Raw genomic sequence first — 20,956 nt, 5'->3', positions numbered from 1 at the left:
CCCCCATAAAGTCAGAGGTGTAGGTGAGAGCATAAAACAGTAAAGTATGCACTCTGGTTTTGGGGGTAGATGCTCAGGAACAGGGGGTCTTCTGAGGCTCGATCCCGCCTTTGCATATGCCAAAGCCTCCTTCCTCATGACCTTTGCCATGGGTAGAGTTCCTCACACTGGCTCCCGGCACTAGAACAAATAACTCAAAATTTTATGTGGAGCCATAAATGACCCAGAATTGCTCAAACAATCCTGAGGAAAAACAACAAAGTTGGAGCCATAAATCTCCCAGACTTCAGACAATGCTACAAAGCTACAGTAATCAAAATGGTGTGGTATTGGCACAAAAACATACATCTGAATCAATGGAACAGAATAGAGAGCCCAGAGATAAACCCACACCCCTTTGGTCAACTAATCTTCAATAGAGGAGGGAAGGATATACAATGGAGCTTCTGGTTCCAGCTTTGCAAGAGCATGTAACATAAACATGAAGCTGCTCACCCACAATCTGCTGAGCTTGCATGTGTGGGGAGTGAGGCCCTATGGCTTTCCTCTGCATGGCCACTGAGGTCTACATCAACCCTGTGGAGTTCAACCCCAACTTCGTAGCATGTATGACACTCAAAGTGGAGTGGGAAGTGCTTCTGGAGGTTGCCAACAGCCTGCATCTGATCAAGGTGCCCAAAGAGACGATTCAGGGATATAAGCATGACAAGAAATTTCTGAGACAGAGGCACCATATACTGCTGGAGGTGGATGGTTGGAGGGCATCCTGCAACGCCCAGAGTCAGGATGTCTATTCCCCATCAGCCATGGGATCCCCAACATGTTGGCTGCTGAGTGGTGAGGAAAGTATGTTAGTTTCTCAGTCATGTCTGACTCTTTGTGACCCCCTGGACAGTAGCCTGCCAAGCTCCTCTGTCCATGGAATTCTCTAGGCAAGAATACTGACGTGGGTTGCCATTCCCCTCTCCAGGGGATCTTCCCAACCCGGGAATGGAACCTGGGTCTCCTGTGTTACAAGCAGATTCTTTACCAATTGAGCCACCAGAGAAGCCCGTGATGAGGAAAGTAAGACTTAAAATTGTGCCAGGCACCAGTTTTTCATTCTGTGATCAAGTGTATCTTTGTTTACATGTATCTTGTTTGCTAGTCCTATCCTGTGTATCCCTAATCCTTGGCCTATTGGCACAACAAACACACTATGTTTTTGAGCTCGATATTACATTTTTTTCTCATTAAAGGTTCAAAACAAACAAACAAAAAGAATATAGAATGGAGAAAAGAGTCTACAGCAAGTGGTATTGGGAAAATTGGGCAGACATATAAATCAATGAATGTAGAACATATCCTCACATCACACACAAAAAATAAACTAATAATGACTTAAAGACTTAAATGTAAGATATGACACCATAAAACTCCTAGAAAAAAATAGGCAAACACTCTCTGACATAAATTGCACAATGTTCTAAGTTAGTCTCCCAAGGCAATACAAATAAAAGCAAAAATAAGCAAATAAGACCTAACCAAACTTAAAAGCTATTATGCAGCAAATGAAACCATAAAAGAAAATGAAAAGACAACCTATGGAATGGGAAAAAAAACCTTGCAAAAGATGCGACCAGAGAAAGCTTACTTTCCAAAATATACAAACAGCTCATATAACTCAAGAACAACAACAATAAACTCAATCAAAAAACGGACAGAAGACCTAAATAGCTGGGCTTCCCTGATAGCTCGGTTGGTAAAGAATCCGCCTGCAAGGCAGGAGATGCTGGTTTGATTCCTGGGCCAGGAAGATCCACTAGAGAAGGGATAGGCTATCCACTCCAGTATTCTTGGGCTTCCCTTGTGGCTCAGCTGGTAAAGAATCTGCCTGCAATGCAGGAGACCTGGGTTCAATCCCTGGGTTGGGAAGACCCTCTGGAGAAGGGAAAGGCAACCTACTCCAGTATTCTGGCCTGAAGAATTCCACAGACAGCATAGTCCATGGGGTCTCTAAGAGATGGACGCAACTGAGCAACTTTCACTTTCTGAAGAAGATACACAGATGGCCAAGGGGCACATGAAAAGATGCTCAATGTTGCTAATTGTTAGAGAAACACAAATCAAAACTACAATGAGGTACTATCTTAGACTGCTCAGAATAGCCATCGTTAAAAAGTTTACAAATTATAAATGCTGGAGAGCGTGTGGAGGAAAGGGAACTCTCCTGCATTGTTGGTAGGAATATAAATTGGCACAGCTACTACAGAAAACAGTTGTGCAGGTTCCTTAAAAAACTAATAGTAGAGATGCCATATGATCCAGCAATCCCACTCCTGGGCATATATCTGCAGAAAACTCTAATTCGAAAAGATACATACACCTCAAAGTTCACTGCAGCACTATTTACAATAGCCAAGACATGGGAGCAAACTAAATGCCCACTGACGGATGAAAAGATAAAGATGTGCTATATAGACATAATGAAATACTACTCAACCATGGAAAAGAATGAAATAATGCCATGAATGGCTCTAGAGATTATCATACTAAGTGAAGTAAGTCAGAAAGACAGACAAATACCATATTATTATCACTTATATGTAGAGTTTAAAACATGACACAAAAGAACTTCCTTATGAAATAGAAACAGATTCATAGAGATAGAAAACAAACTTTTGGTTGGCAAAGGGGAAAGGTGGTGGGGGAAGGATGAATTTAGGAGTTTGGGATTAGCAGATACAAACTACTATATATAAAATAGATAAACAACAAGGTTCTATGTATAGCATAGAGAACTGTATTCAATATCATGTAATAAACCATAACGGAAGAGAAAGAATATTTACATCAGTTCAGCTCAGTCACTCAGTTGTGTCCGACTCTTTGCGACCCCATGAACTGCAGCACACCAGGCCTCCCTGTCCATCACCAACTTCCGGAGTTCACTCAAACTCACATCCATCGAGTCAGTGATGCTATCCAGCCATCTCATCCTCTCTCATCCCCTTCTCCTCCTGCCCCCAATCCCTCCCAGCATCAGAGTCTTTTCCAATGAGTCAACTCTTCGCATGAGGTGGCCAAAATACTGGAGTTTCAGCTTTAGCATCATTCCTTCCAAAGAATACCCAGGACCGATCTCCTTTAGAATGGACTGGTTGGATCTCCTTGCAGTCCAAGGGACTCTCAAGAGTCTTCTCCAACACCACACTTCAAAAGCATCAATTCTTCAGTGCTCAGCTTTCTTCACAGTCCAACTCTCACTTCCATACATGACCACTGGAAAAACAATAGCCTTGACTAGATGGACCTTTGTTGACAAAGTAACGTCTCTGCTTTTCACTATGCTATCTAGGTTGGTCATAGCTTTTCTTCCAAGGAGTAAGCGTCTTTTAATTTCATGGCTGCAGTCACCATCTGCAGTGATTTTGGAGCTCCCCAAAATAAAGTCTGACACTATTTCCACTGTTTCCCCATCTATTTGTCATGAAGTGATGGGACCAGATGCCATGATCTTCGTTTTTTGAATGTTGAGCTTTAAGCCAACTTTTTCACTCTCCTCTTTCACTTTCAGCAAGAGGCTTTTTAGTTCCTCTTCACTTTCTGCCATAAGGGTGGTGTCATCTGCATATCTGAGGTTATTGATATTTCTCCTGGCAGTCTTGATGCCAGCTTGTGCTTCTTCCAGTCCAGCGTTTCTCATGATGTACTCTGCATATAAGTTAAATAAGCAGGGTGACAATATACAGCCTTGACGTACTCCTTTTCCTATTTGGAAGCAGCCTGTTGTTCCATGTCCAGTTCTAACTGTTGCTTCCTGGCCTGCATATAGGTTTCTCAAGAGGCAGGTCAGGTGGTCTGGTATCTCCATCTCTTTAAGAATTTTCCACAGTTTATTGTGATCCACACAGTCAAAGGCTTTGGCATATATATGTATATGTATATACATGTATATACATATATATATATATATACATGTATATACATATATATATAACCAAATAACTTTTCTCTACACCAGAAACTAACAAGACATAGCAAATCAACTATACTTCAAAAAAAAGAGTAAACAACTTTATTGAGGTATAACTGCACATTTAAAGTGTACACTGTTTTAACATATGTATATACCTGTGAAATCAACACTGCCACCTAGGTACTAAACATATCAAGCGTACTCTATCACTACCCAAAGTTTTCATGAACATTTATGTTCCATGAACGTTTACGAACAAAAACAAAATCTTCAGACTCCTAGGCTGGTGCTGCTTCTCATACCTGAAGGAAATTTGTGTTATTGACCCATATTGTATGCTACTGCACATTTATGGAAAAGAACATAATTGAAAATAAAAGATTTTATTTATAGAAGCCCCATTGTATACTACAGACACTATGAAGTCTGCCATTCGGTGAGACATCCTGCCTGCTTCCTGATGAATCATCAATTCAAAGCCCTTCCAGAGACCCTGCCCTTGAATTCTGGGAGGTAACCAGGTTTACTGTGTCTTTATAATAACTTCCCTTTTTGCTCTCTGCTTATGCAACTTTAAGCAGAACCCTTGCCATTTGTTATCTCAATTTCTTCCTCTTTATCTCAGTTTTTTTTCCTTTTCTTCTGTGAGGGTAGTGGTGAAGTTCCTGTGCTTCTAATATAAACTGTCTGGGTTCAAAACCCATTTCTCTCACTTACAAACTACAGAGCTTTGGGCAGGTTATCTCTCTGCAAAGCCTGGTAGTTTGACATTAAATTCTTAGTGAATGTTATATACAACTATTTTCTCTGTAAACTGGCTTATATACTATTCAGCCCACATGGCAGAGATGTCCAAATCTCCTGTCTCATAGGGTCATCCCGTCCCCCATCTCTAGGTTTTACATCTGTATCTTTAAGAGACTAGTTTATTAAAAGCAGAATCCCAGCCAACACAATGTTCTAAATTGGAAAACAATTACTAAAATTGATTTTACTTCTATATTTCTTTCTGGAACCAAGTAATATTTTCATGTAAATCTACATTAAAGGGTTTTTTCCCCAGATATATACATATATGGGAACATTAGATGTGAACTAGTTAGCTGCGAAAGAATTAGTAGTTTTGCTTTTAAAAAATCAAGTCAGATGTACCTTTTGTTACTGCTCTATAATAAACCCTTAATGTATATTATTTCATTTAATCCACATGTCTCCACACTGAGTAACCTGAGGAGGAAGAGGATGCATTGGTCTTGCTGTCTTATGTGGCAGAGGTGGACGAGGTAGAAGGGGAGGCAGGAGAGGCAGGAATACTCAATGCAACACAAAGGAAATACATCATAGTTTCTGTCTGACTTTTTTGCTTTTTCCTTTCTCTAAAAATGTTCATATACCACAAACCACATGATATTCTGTAAAATGAACACTTCGGCAATAATGATGGAGACACGAAAAAAAGTCTCATACAGTTTTTGCCCCACAATTTTTAGATTTTCACACGAAGACACATACAGAAGTTTACTAGTTCAATGATGATTTACTATTAGCGTGATGATTTACCACTCACTAAGTGACAGTGAATCATAAAGATCTTCATCCTTGTCTTCACATTGAGTAATCTGGGAAGGAGCAGGAGGAGGGGTTGCTCTTGCTGTCTTAGGGGTGGAAGAGGTGGAGAAGATGGAAGGGGAAGCAAGAGAGACAGGCACACTCAGTGTAACTTTAAGGAAATATTGTAATTTCTGAATGACTTTTTTGCTTTTTCATTTCTCTAAAAATGTTTCTATATGGTAGCCACCACTATTTGCTTTCGTTTCAGTGCCCATATCATAGAAGTGCTGAGGTTATAAAAGAAGTCAAAAGTAGTCCTGAATAATTGGAACCTTTCTGCCAGATTGTCTTATGTCAATTTGTCTTTTGGCACTGCTTCTTCTACATCTTCCTCCTTTTCTGGTCTTGGTTCAGAAGCGCTCTTCTCCACTAAGTCATCTTCTGTTAATTCCTCTGATGTGGTGTCTACTAGCTTTTGAATTTCTCCAAGATCTAGATCTTGAAACTCTTCACTCCCCCTCGCTACCTTTGTTGCCATATCCATAATCTCTTTCACGATCCCCTTGACTGGTTCTGTTGTAAATTCTGTGAAGTCAGGCATAACAGCTAGACACAGTTTTCTCCAGCAGGAATTTCCTTTCAGGTTTGATGGCTTTCAGGGCTTTTTCTCAACAGTGATGGCATGTATTCAATGGTATAATCCTTCCAGACTTTTATGATGTTCTATCAGGTTTCTCTTCCATAGCACTGACAATCTTTTCCATAAAGTACCATACATAATGAGGTTTAAAAGTCCTTATGACCCCCTGATCTGGGATTTCTGGTGGCTCAATGGTAAAGAATCTGCCTGCAGTGCAGGAGACCTGGGTTTGATCCATGGGTCAGGAAGATCCATTGGAGAAAGGAATGGCTTTTGTGGCATACCCACTCCAGTATTCTTGCCTGGAGAATTCAATGGACAGAGAAGCCTAGCAGGCTCCATGATAGTCCATGGAGTCACAAAAAGTCAGACACAACTTAGCAACTAACACTTTCACATGACCCCCTGATCTAGAGGCTAAATTACATTATTGTGTCTAGTGGCAAGCAACCACTTCAACACCTTTGGAGTGGAACTTATGAGGTCTGAAGTGGCCAAAGGCATTGTCCAGTATCAAAAGAAATTTAAAAGGCAATTACTTACTGGCAAAGGTACTTCCTGACTTTAGAGACAAAACATTGATGGAACCAATCAAGAAAAAGTGTTCTGGTAGTGTAGGCCTTCTTATTGTAAAACCAAAAGACTGGTGTTTATCTTTTCCCTTCATGGTTTAGGAGTTAGCAGCTTTATAGATAAGGGCAGTCCTGATCATAAACTGGACTGCATTTGCACAAAATAGTAAAGTTAGCTTATCCTTTCCTTAAATGCTGGTGCTCACTTCTCTTCCTTACTAATAAATGTCTTTTGTGGCATACCCCTCCCCTCGCCAGAATAGAATACTTTTTTCTGCATTAAAAACTTGTTTAGGCAGACATCCTTCCTCCTCAATGATTCTTTTAATGACAACTTTTCTGCTGTCTGTTGCTGAGCAGAAGCTTCTTCTCCTATTATCTTGACATTTTAAAGCCAAACTTCTTTTTAAAATTATCAAACTATTCTTGCTGACATAAATTTTTCCTACTTTAGGTCTTTCACCTTCCTTTTAAGTTGTTATATGACTTCATTTTTTCTGGAATCATATTAGACTCCATAGATAAGTCTTTCTTACAGCAATACTTCACCCACACAAAAGGGTTACATTTTCAATATGAGATAAAAAGGCATTTCATCAACAGTGCAAAGTTTTGCAACAGTTACAAGTTTCTGTAGCTGCAGCAACAGTTTCCTTTTCCTTTTCCTTTATTAACAATGGTCTTTACACTGGATTTATATATCTTGAAATGGTGGGTAACCACAGCTGCAGATCAGACAGATCAATCTATGCTGCATATCAAACAGTTCAAATTTTTCTTGTAATATAATGACTCTGCTTCTTGGAAGAACTTCCAGGATCATTAGCAGCACTTTGTATGGGTCCTTGGTATTATTCAAAGTTTATAGCATTGCACTAAACACGATGAAAAACTTTGAAAACCATGAGATAATCTTTTACTGCAATATAGAATTTACTAGAGACACAATTGTTCACATGGAGATGTTTAGTGTCACATAGCATTTTACTTGCAACATGAAACACTAGATTTCATCGTTACAGCAACAGGAGGTAGCTATGAAATTATTAAAGTAGTACTGCTGCTGCTAAGTCGCTTCAGTCGTGTCCGACTCTGTGCGACCCCATAGACAGCAGCCCACCAGGCTCCCCCATCCCTGGGATTCTCCAGGCAAGAACAATGGAGTGGGTTGCCAGTTCCTTCTCCAATGCATGAAAGTGAAAAGTGAGAGTGAAGTCACTGAGTCATGTCCAACTCAGCGATCCCATGGAATGCAGCCTACCAGGCTCCTCCATCCATGGGATTTTCCAGGCAAGAGTACTGGAGTGGGGTGCCATTGCCTTCTCCAGTTAAAAGTGGTACACCATGTATCATAGTTAATTTTATGTAGTTATGATTTAATACTGCATCTTTATGTTTGTTTATCTTTTTCTTAACTGGGAATGTTGCCATGTATGCTCTGTAAGTGACTGTGTAAATTTTGAAAAATTTTGAACTTTTTACAATAGACTTGTTTATATTTTATAGTTGTTGATGTTCAGCCACTAAGTTAAGTGTGACTCTTTGCGACTCCATGAACTGTAGCATGCCAGGCTTACCTGTCCTTCACTATCTTCCGGAGTTTGCTCAAACTCATATCCATTGAATCAATTATGTCATCCAGCCATCTCATCCTCTGTCACCCCCTTCTCCTTCTGCCATCAATTTTTCCCAGCATCAGGGTCTTTTTCAATGAGTTGGCTCTTCACATCAGGCGGTCAAAGTGCTGGAGCTTCAGCTTCAGCATCAATACTTCCAATGAATATTCAGAGTTGATTTTTTGGGGGTTTGACTGGATGATCTTCTCACTGTCCAAAGGACTCCTTAAAGTGTTCTCTGGCACCACAATTTGAAAGCATCAATTCTTCAGTGCTCAGCCTTTTTTATGGTCCAACTCTCACATCCATACATGACTACTGGAAAAACCAGTTTTGACTACAGACCTTTGTCAGCAAAGTGATGTCTCTGCTTTCTATTATGCTGTCTACGTTTGTCAAAGGTTTTCTTCCAAAGAGCAAGTGTCTTTAATTTCATGGCTGCAGTCACCATCCACAATGATTCTGGAGCCCAAGAAAAGTAGTCTGTCATGGTTCCCACTTTTTCCCCATCTATTTGCCATGAAGTGATGGGACCAGATAGCATGATCTTCATTTTTTGAATGTTGAGTTTTAAACTAGCTTATTCACTCTCCTCTTTTACCCTCATCAAAAGGCTCTTTAGTTCCTCTTCGCTTTCTGCCATTAGAGTGGTTTCATCTGCATATCTGAGGTTGGTATTTCGCCCAGAAATCTTAATTCCAGCCTGTGAGTCATCCAGCCTGACATTTCTCTTGATGTTCTCTGAATATAAGTTAAACAGGCAAGGTGACAGTATACAGCATTGACGTACTCCTTTCCCAATTTTGAACCAGTTTGTTGTTTCATGTCCAGTTCTAACTGTTGCTTCTTGATATCCATACAGGTTTCTCAGGAGACAGGTAAGGTGTTCTGGTATTCCCATCTCTCTAAGAATTTTCTACCGTTTGTTGTGATCCACACAGTCAAAGGCTTTAGCATAGTTAATGAAGCATTTTTTTTTTAAATTTTTCTTACTTTTTCTATGCGCCAATCGATGTTGGCAATTTGATCTCTGGTTACTCTGCCTTTTCTAAATCCAGCTTGAACATCTGGAATTTCTTGGTTCATTTACTGTTGAAGCCTAGTTTGAAGGATTTTAAGCATTACCTTGCTAGCATGTGAAATGAGCACAGTTGTACAGTAGTCTGAACATTCTTTGGCATTGCTTTTGGGGACTGGAATAGAAACTGACCTTTTCCAGTCCTATGGCCACTGTTGGAATTTCCAAATTTGCTGGCATATTGAGTGCAGCCCTTTCACAGCATCATCTTTTAGGATTTGAAATAGCTCAGCTAGAATTCCACTACCTCCACTAGCTTTGTTAGTAGTGATGTTTCCTAAGGCCCACTTGACTTTGCATTAAACAACGTCTGGCTCTAGGTGAGTGATCATACCATCGTGATTATCTGGGTCATTAAGACCTTTTTTTGTACAGTACTTCTGTGTAGTATTGCCACCTCTTCTTTATCTCTTCTGCTTCTGTTAGGTCCTTGCTCTTTCTGTCCTTTATTGTGCCTATCTTTGCATGAAATAGTCCCTTGGTATCTCTACTTTTCTTGAAGAGATCTCTAGTCTTTCCCATTCTATTGTTTTCCTCTTATTTCTCTGCATTGTTTACTTAAGAAGGCTTTCTTATATCTCCTTGCTATTCTCTGGAACTCCACATTCTGTTAGGTATATCTTTCCCTTTTTCCTTCACCTTTTGCTTCTCTTCTTTTCTCAGCTATTTGTAATACCTCCTCAGACAACCACTTTGCCTTCTTACATTTCTTTTTCTTGGGAGTGGTCTTGGTCACCGCCTCCTGCACAATGTTATGAACTACCATCCAGTAAATGATACTTCAGCAAATGATAAAATACCCTAGTACCTGCGTATATTTTATGCATTCACGACATACCATACTTCTTTTTGATATTTCTAGGCTACACAATTTTTGAGTTATTTTCAAACTGTCACAAATCTAAAAAAAGTTTTGAATCTATTTTTTGAAGAAATATGCATTTAAACTGCCTTCACAGTTCAGTCCCAAATTGTTCAAGGATCAACTGTATATATACATATGCACATAAACACACACACACACAGACATAGAACAAATCTCTTATTACTTAAGGCAAACAATCAAAACCTGATATCCAATATTCTTTAAAAAGTTATTTACTTTCAATGACATTGTTTCATAGGATATAAAATTAAGATGTTAGCTAACATAATCACTTTTTCTTGCGTGTAATAGCTAATGAAAACACATTAACAAAGCAGTTATGTCAAGTATTTTAAACTGTCCTTGAAAGGGTAGACACCAAGAGTTCTCCATAGACTCCCCACTGTTCTTAGGGTAGAGTTTCTGCCTCTTCTCTTTGCACCTCCTCATCCCTGATCAAAGCACTTCCAAAGAATTGTCTATACTTAATTTTTACTGACTCTCCTTTCTCTCTTGAGCCTACTCCAATCAGATTTTCCTCCCACTGTGTAATAAAAACTGCACTTATCAGAATCAACAGTGACCTCCATGCAGCCAAATCTCAAGGAGAAATCTCAGTTCATATCTCATACCACCTAACACGAGCATTTGATTTATTGGTTGGTTTCTTCATGAGATAGTTTTGTCAGTAGATCTCCAAGTCACCCCCGTCTTCAGTTCTCCTTCTACCTCAATGACCATTCTTTCTCGGCATTCTTTGCTGAATTCTCCTTTATCTTCCTACCCTCTAAAAATTCGAGAGTCCAGGACTCACTGCATAAACCTCTTCTCTTTCCTATCTACACACTCATTCATTGAAGTTTTCATCTAGTCCATGACTTTAAATGCCATTTACATGCTGCTGCCTCCGAAATTCCCATGTCGAGCCCAACTCCTATGCAAACTACATATCCCACAGGATATTTCCCATCTCCATTTGTATGTCTACAGGCATTTCAACAAGCCCAAAACTAAACTGCTAATCTTCTGCCCTAGAGTACTCTTCCTTCAAATTCTCCACTTCATAAAACAGTAACACCATTCTTCCACCTGCTCAGGCCCAAACCTTGGAATCACATTTGACTCCTCTCCTTCTCACACATCCCACATCCAATTCATTAGAACATCCAGTCAACTGTACTACAAAACTTATTCACACTACCAGTCACACTACTTCTCACTACCTCCTCCTCTGCCACCTCGGACCAAACCTCGATAATCTCATGTTCCCTTTACTTAGTCAATTTTTCACCCTGTGAAGCAAAGCATTTAAAAGGTTAAGTTGGACTGTTACTTTTCCTGCTTAAACTTTCCTATGGCTTCCCATTTTACTCAGAATGAAAAGTCTTTGTGACTATAACCCCTTATATGATGTTCCTACCATTACCACCTCCACCAACTCTTTGATCTCATTTCCTACTGCTCTCCCCTCTTGCTCATCTATCGTACCCACAATACTGTCTTTGCTATTCCTCACACACACAGAGCACACTCTATCTCAGGGTCTTTGTATTTCTAACATTCTCCAAGTATTCCTATGTAATGCTCTACCTTCGTCACCTAGATCTTTCCTAACTATCCCATATAAAATAAATCCTCTCATCTTTTTGATACTCTATCCTATCATTCAAAGAACCTTTTTTACTTTGCAATATTTGGAGATTCATAAGCACTTGCAAGAAATAATAGAGATCCTGTGTACCCTTTACTCAGTTTCCCCCAGTGGCCACATTTTACAAAACTACAGTGCAATATTGCCACTAGGATATTGACATTGATACAGCCAAGATACAGGACACTTCCAGTTCCATCAAGGATTCATGGTGCTCTTTTACCGCCACACCCATGACCCTCTAACCTCTACTCCCTTCTAACCCTCAGCAACCACTAACCTGTTCATGTCTAATTGTTTTTATTTCAAGAATGTTATATAAGTGTAATCATACATATTAACTTTTGGGGGTTGGCCTCTTCCACATAACATTATTCCTTGGAGATTCATCCACGTTGTTGTGTCATGGCATTTTTTTACCACCTGATATAAAAACATACATTTTTATTTGCTTATTAGGCTAAGTGAAGGACAGGGAAGCCTGGCATGCTGTAGTCCATGGGGTTGCAAAGAGTTGGACATGACTGATCGACTGAACAACAAGGCTAAGTTTCCTGAGAGCAGGGAATCTATTCTGTACACTCTACTATAGTGTAGATATAAAATAAACATTTGTTGAATAAATTAAATCCAGACTCTTTAACATGACTGATAAGACCCAAATGAAGCATGCTTACCTTTCCAACCTTATCTTTCATTTCCATGACTCCTCCACTCTGCCACACCACTCCCATCCAGATACACTAAATAGTGAATAATGCCATTCAATTACACTAAACATCTTGCCATTTATAGCAGATTGCATATGTGCTCTCATTTTTTTCATATTTACTGTTTACAACAGTGGCTCTCAAACTGTAGTGTACCTCAGAATCACAGGGATGATCAGGTTTATTAAAACAGACTGCTAGACTCCAACTTCAGAGTTTTAAATTCAGGAAGTCTGAAGTAAGTCCTGAGAATCTGCATTTCTGACAAATTCCCAAGTGATGTTGATTCAGCTGGTCGATGAACTGTGTGTGGAAAATCACTATGTCAGAACATTTTAAAATTTCCCTCCCCATTTCACGTGCCTAATTTCTTGGTTAACTTTTAGTCCCTCCCATCCCCTAGAACATGGTGTTCATGGTACACTGTTCTTACCCTATCACATCACTTATCACAGGATATTATAATGTCCTATTTATGTATGCTTCTCTTCTGCCAAACGATATCCTCAGCACTTAGTACAATCTGATACAGAGGACTGAATAGGTCCCTTAATTTTGATACCTTAAAAGACTCAACTGAAATAGTATCTTTACAGTCATAGGATATTTAGAAGTACGTGCTTCTATATGCTCGAAATAAAAGATGAAAACACCAAGGATCATTTAAGGCAATTTTGAATATTAAGATTTTATAGAGAGTATTATTGTTTATTGCAGTTCTTTTCAAACAAAAAAATACACCACACATTGAAATAATGACTGATGACAAAGGTTAAGAATGCAAGTTAAGATACTTTAAACATTATTTTTTCAATAATTACTTCAAAGTCTGTATTTTGTTCTTCTAAAAGTGTACTCTCTTGCCTTCAGACTAAACACCCAAACCACAGACTACCTAACCCAGCCAGGACTTCAAAGAACACTGTAATTGACCCCCAGTGCTCACCAGATGTTCAAATCAGAACATATTCACTTGTACAGATCTATAGACTATTACTAAAATTCCAAAATCAAAAAAAAATCTCTAGAAACCTAAAGTTTTTCACAAGTTTGAGTCAAATTTATTTAGCAGCAAATCTTACCTGAACATGTGTGGTTACTATATAGGTTATATAGCTTTATCCAAATTAGTGTTAATACTAACGGATTTTTTGTGGCACGTTTGATTATGTTTGATTTTAAAATGCTACTCTAGACCCCACTGAAGTGTTACAGAAAATATGGTATATACACTATGTGAAGTGAGTGAAGTCGCTCAGTCATGTCTGACTCTTTGCGACCCCATGGACTGTAGCCTATCAGGCTCCTCTATATACACTATATTATACACTATATTATATACTATAATACACTATGCTATATTTTACACTATATATACACTATATTCCTGTCTAAAATCCCAACAATCTTGAGTTCTGAAACACACTGGACCCAGAGGGTTTGGATAAACTTACATGCCTATATTAAGAATGAGTTGTCAATTTCTCTAACCCTTACATTTTTGTCTACTATATTTGAAATATTTATCCAAATAATGTCCCCTATTGTTTTATCCAATTTTCTGTTGATGGGTGGGGCTGTGTTCCCTCTGTTATTTACCTGGGGCCACACTATGGTGGAGGTAATGAAGATGATGGCAATGGTGACCTCCCTCAAAAGGTCCCATGCACGCACTACTCATGATGGTGTGATCGTCACCTAGACACAGACATCCTGGAATGTGAAGTCAAGTGGGACTTAGGAAGCATCACTACAAACAAAGCTAGTGGAGGAGACGGAATTCCAGTCAAGCCATTTCAAATCCTAAATGATGATGCTGTGAAAGTGCTACACTCAATATGCCAGGAAATTTGGAAAACTCAGCAGTAGCAACAGGACTGGAAAAGGTCAGTTTTCATTCCAACTCCAAAGAATGCTGAAACTACTGCACAATTACACTGATCTCACACTCTAGTAAACGTGAAGTTGCTCAGTCATGCCCGACTCTTTCGGACCCCATGGACTGTAGTCTACCAGGCTCCTCTGTCCATGGGATTTTCCAGGCAGTAGTACTAGAGTGGATTGCCATTTCCTTCTCCAAGGGATCTTCCCAACCCAGGGATCGAACCCAGGTTTCCTGCATCATAGACAGACGCTTTACTGTCTGAGCCACCAGGGAAGTCCCTTTACACTCTAGTAAAGTAATGCTCAAAATTCTCCAAGGCAGGCTTCAATAGTATGTGAACTGTGAACATCCAGATATTCAAGTTAGATTTAGAAAAGGCAGAGGAAACAGATATCAAACTGTCAACATCTGCTGGATCATTGAAAAAGCAAGAGAGTTCCAGAAAAACATCTACTTCTCCTTTCTTGACTATGCCAAAGCCTTTGACTGTGTGGATCACAACAAACTGTGGAAAATTCTGAAAGAGATGGGAATACCAGACTACGTGACCTGCCTCTTGAGAAACCTATATGCAGGTCAGGAAGCAACAGTTAGAACTGGACATGGAACAACAGACTGGTTCCAAATAGGAAAAGTAGTATGTCAAGGCTGTATATTGTCACCCTGCTTATTTAACTTATATGCAGAGTACCTCATGAAAAACGCTGGGCTGGAGGAAGCACAAGCCAGAATCAAGATTGCCGGAAGAAATATCAATAACTTCAGATATGCAGATGACACCACCCTTATGGCAGAAAGTGAAGAGGAACTCAAAAGCCTCTTGATGAAAGTGAAAGAGGAGAGTGAAAAAGTTGGCTTAAAGCTTAACATTCTTAAAACGAAGATCATGGCATCCGGTCCCATCACTTCATGGGAAATAGATGGGGAAACAGTGGAAACAATGTCAGACTTTATTTTTGGGGGCTCCAAAATCACTGCAGATGGTGACTGCAGCCATGAAATTAAAGGATGCTTACTCCTTGGAAGAAAAGTTATGACCAACCTAGATAGCATATTCAAAAGCAGAGACATTACTTTGCTGACTAAGGTCCGTCTAGTCAAGGGTATGGTTTTTCCTGTGGTCATGTATGGATGTGAAAGTTGAACTGTGAAGAAGGCTGAATGCCGAAGAATTGATGCTTTTGAACTATGGTGTTGGAGAAGACTCTTGAGAGTCCCTTGCACTGCAAGGAGATCCAACCAGTCCATTCTGAAGGAGATCAACCCTGGGATTTCTTTGGAAGGAATGATGCTAAAGCTGAAACTCCAGTACTTTGGCCACCTCATGTGAAGAGTTGACTCATTGGAAAAGACTTTGATGCTGGGAGGGAATGGGGGCAGGAGAAGAAGGGATGAACGAGGATGAGATGGCTGGATGGCATCACGGACTCGATGGACGTGAGTCTGAGTGAACTCCGGGAGATGGTGATGGACAGGGAGGCCTGGCGTGCTGCGATTCATGGGGTGGCAAAGAGTCGGACACGACTGAGCGACTGAACTGAACTGAACGCAGATATATGGAATTTAGAAAGATGGTAACGATGACCCTATAATGCAAGACAACAAAAGAGACACAGATGTAAAGAACAAACTTTTAGACTCTGCGGGAGAAGGCAAGGGTGGGATGATTTGAGACAATAGCATTGAAACATGTGTGAAATAGATCGGCAGTCCAGGTTCGATGCATGAGACAGGGTGCTCAGGGCTGGTGCACTGGGATGACCCTGAGGGATGGGATGAGGAGGGAGGTGAGAGGGGGGTTCAGGATGGGGAACACATGTACACCCATGGCTGATTCATGTGAATGTATGGCAAAAACCACCACAATATTGTAATTAGCCTCCAATTAAAATAAATTTTTAAAAGATAAAAATAGTTTTCAGGAATTCGCTGGTGGTCCAGCAGTTAAGACTCTGACTCTCACTGCTGAGGGCCTATGTTCAATCGCTGGTCAGGGAACTAAGATCCCACAAGCTGCACAGCCAAAAAGAGTTTCATTTTATCTAACATTAGCTAAATACTGTTGGGAACTCAACGTTTCTATTCATGTATGATACTTTCTTTTTAAATCAAGGAAACTCTATACTTCTTTGGGATCCTCATGGCTCACTACCATCAGATGAATCATCATCATCCTTAAATGAATCATCACCAGCACAACTGAAAGTATAGAACTAAAAAAAAAAAATGCCTTGTGGGAAACATATCATTTTGAAATGCATCTCAAAGGCTAATGTCACATTTACAAGTCATTGACATTTGGCAGACTCAACTGATGAAAGTAGAATTTTTGTAGATTAAAATGTAAAGGGGACAACAATAGCAGATTTATCACTGTAAAGAGGAAAAACACCTTAAATATATTTAGGAATGAACCGAACAAAAAACATATAGGATCTAGGAAGAAAATGCCACTGCTGCTGCTGCTAAGTCGCTTTAGTCGAGTCTGACTCTATGCGATCCCATAGACAGCAGCCCACCAGGCTTCCCTGTCCCTGGGATTCTCCAGGCAAGAACACTGGAGTGGGTTGCCATTTCCTTCTCCAATGCATGAAAGTGAAAAGTAAAAGTGAAGTCGCTCAGTCATGTCCAACTCCTAGCGACGCCATGGACTGCAGCCTACCAGGCTCCTCTGTCCATGGGATTTTCCAGGCAAGAGTACTGGAGTGGGGTGCCATTGCCTTTTCCGAAAATGACACTGGGAAACAGTAAAGGAAAACTTGGGCAAACAGAGGGCCACATACTTCTATTCAGCATATTTGGTTTCAGAAGGAAGAGGAAACATTTAAGTGACTTTAAATTGAAAGAGAAGTTTATTTAAAGAGTAGTACCTTGTGTAGATAGGCTTAGTAGGGCAAACCAGGACCCAGAAAGTTCCAGAACCCCAGGCAACTAACTTCCCTACCACTCACTTCTGGGAACCCAAGGCTTTGTAAGTCTTCTGCTGTCTGTCTGTCTGTCTGTCACTCTCTGTTGTGGGTCAGACATCTCTCCCTCCCTTATGTGCTAGTGTCATCACTTTCTAGGTCAAGACCAGGTAAGATGAATTGCAAATTTCTCAAGAGAGAATCTGATTGGACCGATTTGAATCCTACTCCTGGTCCAATCAGCTATGGTAGGGGAGGGAAGAGGGTTAAGTGGGTACCTGCTCACTAATAAAAGATAAGGATGTAGACTGGAACATGAGGAAGTGGTACAGGCAAATTGAATGGCATGTCCCTTACAGATGAGCAGACTGCATACTGTGGAGAGGCAATTCAACATAAGAGGTTAACAGCACAGGCTCTGGGACCAAACTACCTGCATTTGACTTTACTAAGTCAAATTAGTTGCTTGACCTTCAAAAAGTTTCTTGACCTTCAACAAGTTATTCAATCTATGCTTCAGTCTTCTTATCTGTAAAATGAAAATGATAATAGGGTTGCTGTGGGGATTGAATGAATGAACGCGAAGAAAGCACTCAGTAAAAACTACTTATTATTTTTATAAAGATGCCCATCTCCCCTAAAGTTATCTATAAAATTAATGCAAGTCCAATCAAAATCACAACTCTTTTAATTTGACAAAGCAATTTTAAAGTTACTATGGAAGAAATATCCATGGAGAGGATGGCATAAGTAGAATGGGAAGAATATATAGACTGATGCAAGTTCATGTCATAGATCTTACAATGGTTGCTTCACATTATATTTTTTAATGTATGTATATGACAAATTTTTCTTTTATATACATCAAATATATTTTTAAGAAACAATTCTTTAAAAATATATTCCAAAAAAGAAGACTATTAAGCATGGATTTACCCTACCAGCAGTTTAAAAATAATTTAAAGTATATTAAAACAATAATATTATTATCCAATAACAAGTCAATGAAATAGAAAGTAAAATATATGTGGAAATTTAGTACAGTATAAAGGTAGAATTTTAAATCAGAGAGAAGACTGGGTGGTGTTCAATAAATAGTGTAGTGCAACCAAGTCATTCGGAGAAGGCAATGGCACCCCACTCCAGTACTCTTGCCTGGAAAATCCCATGGATGGAGGAGCCTGGTAGACTGCAGTCCATGGGGTTGCTAGGAGTCGGACACGACTAAGCGACTTTACTTTTACTTTTCACTTTCACTCACTGGAGAAGGAAATGGCAACCCACCCCAGTATTCTTGCCTGGAGAATCCCAGGGACCGGGGAGCCTGGTGGGATGCCGCCTCTGGGGTTACACAGAGTCAGACACTACTGAGGCAGCTTAGCAGCAGCAGTAACCAAGTCATTTAGGGTGAAAAAAAAAATCATGCTAGATTCTTCCCTTCCTCCTCCTAACTAAACTTCAGAAGGACTAAATATTGAACTATTTTTAAGAAGATATCTAAAAATGTTAAAAAAAAAAAAATACACAGGTAAGCATGGCATTAAAGCTGGAAACAGGAAAAGACCTACCTAAAAATGTCTTTCTTCACAACCACCCCATCAGCTTTAACTTCTACTCATTTGCACTTATTTGTGGATTCTGATTCTGATTAGCTCTATATAAAGTTTTAACATAATACAAAATTGAACATATACAATTTTGTTATATATTTTATATAATCTTATCATGTACTTACTTTTCTTGTACCTCTATTGTCTTTCTACTTAGCCCACACATCAGTGGCACAGTCCATTCTTCACTCTGCTCCTCTCTCTCTTAAAATAACTTTCTTTTAAAGTTATAAACATGTAGTTTTTCTTAAGAGAATTTTAGTATTGTTTTCTTGAGCTCTATCTGTAAAGTATCTTGTTTGCATTTTAATTGAAATTGATAATCTACAAATAATTTAGAAATGAATTGTATTCTTTGCTATTTTAGCTCATCTGGTATCATATGTTATTTTCCCTAGACTGCTTTTTCTCCTTCAATAAAAGTTTTATTGGCGGGGTGGAAGCCATACATAGAAAAAGAAGACAAGAAAAACTTTTCAGCAAATAAACACCACAAGCTATATTATAAAAGATAAATTTAAAAAGGTAAAAATATTTGTGATTACATTCAGACAAAACTTAATATTCCTAATTTACAAAAAGCTCTTATAATTTTAAAAAAAATGTTAATATTCCAGATAGGCAAAAATCATGAATTGGCAATTCACAAAAACAGAGCCAATAAATATATGGAAGATGCTCAGTTTTACACCTGGTCAACGAGACGTAAATTAAAACAAGATGAAAAAAGGATAATATTTTTTAAGGTGATAAAGATCACAAAGATTGACAATACTCAAGATCTGCAAGAAGACCACCTAGCTATGGTTCACCCACTATGTTGGTGGAAAACTTTTCAAGGGGAGAGTCTGGTAACAACATATAGAACTCTACAAATGCGCATTCCCTTTGATCCAGTAAATGTATTTCTATGAATTTATGTTAAGGAAAATCAGGGATATGTACAGGTTTATGTATAATAATCATCTAGTATTGTTTGCACAACTGAAAGACTGTAAATACCCTAAAGGTCCAACAATCTAGAAACTGACTGAATGTATTAATACTATATCCATATAGCCATTAAATCCATATAGCCATTAAATCCATATAGCCATTAAAAACGCTAATGTAACCTACTTTATCTGGAAAGATGTGAGGAATTTGGAAAATAGAATATGCTCATATTTTCCTATTAAGAAAAAAAAGTTTATGCGTATGCATGAAAGCTCTAAGTTTATACAGAACTAAGTTAATACGTTATTTCTGGGTGACGAGATTGTGTTTTTCTTTTACATACGTTTATGTACTTACTATTGGACAGTTTTGCAGGGATCAGGCATTTAAAAAAAAGAGAGAGCAGCATTCTTCTTAAATCAAAGAATACAGGGACACTTAATTTGCGGAGGTAAAGAGGCCTCGGGTAAGGATCCTGCTAGAGCGGGAGCGGAGGGAAAAGTTCCCGGATCGCCGAACCTCGCCCTACTGCTCCGGCGAGAGCACAGCGACCGGAAACACGCCACGCGAGATCTCGGGGATTCTGGGTCCGGAGGTACCCGCATTACCTCTCACGGAAGAAAGTGTTACCGTTTGAAAACTATCTCTTTTCTTTAACACAACACCGACTATCAGCGCAGTCAAAGGACGTTTCTATCCTGAGAGGAGTGCGGGGGAGGTAGGCAGAGTTAAAGTTTTTCCTGAAAATGAAAGGCTCCCCCTCTCCCATCCACCCGCCTCTTCCCGTCATTCTGGAGGCGCTTAGAGGCCGCCGCGGGGGAAGGCCGTTTCTATGGGTGACGATTTACAAGAACGCTGCCAGCGTCAACAACGATAGCAGACTATTGTGTGCTACCGCTGCCTAGAAAGGTGGACGGTGCGCAGCGCAGCGTGGGACGTGGAGGCGAGCTACACACTGATTGGCCCGCGGCTGCCCAG

The 20,956-nt window shown here is 39.5% G+C and overlaps 1 long non-coding RNA gene and 1 pseudogene across 1 annotated transcript; one reads left to right on the top strand and one right to left on the bottom strand.

Annotated features, from left to right (window-relative positions):
* The first annotated feature begins 481 nt into the window (after positions 1-481).
* Positions 482-841, top strand: LOC138436250 (multifunctional methyltransferase subunit TRM112-like protein pseudogene; annotated as a pseudogene).
* A 16,514-nt stretch (positions 842-17,355) lies between these two features.
* On the bottom strand, positions 17,356-20,838 carry LOC138435540 (uncharacterized). The gene is made up of 2 exons (XR_011255132.1): positions 20,336-20,838; positions 17,356-17,961 (listed from the first exon to the last, which is right to left on the bottom strand). It is a non-coding gene; the product is annotated as an uncharacterized lncRNA (long non-coding RNA).
* Positions 20,839-20,956: the final 118 nt, after the last annotated feature.

Source organism: Ovis canadensis, chromosome 3 (assembly GCF_042477335.2).
Source record: "Ovis canadensis isolate MfBH-ARS-UI-01 breed Bighorn chromosome 3, ARS-UI_OviCan_v2, whole genome shotgun sequence".
Classification (NCBI taxonomy): Eukaryota; Metazoa; Chordata; class Mammalia; order Artiodactyla; family Bovidae; genus Ovis; species Ovis canadensis.
This window is presented reverse-complemented; position numbering and strand designations above follow the sequence as displayed.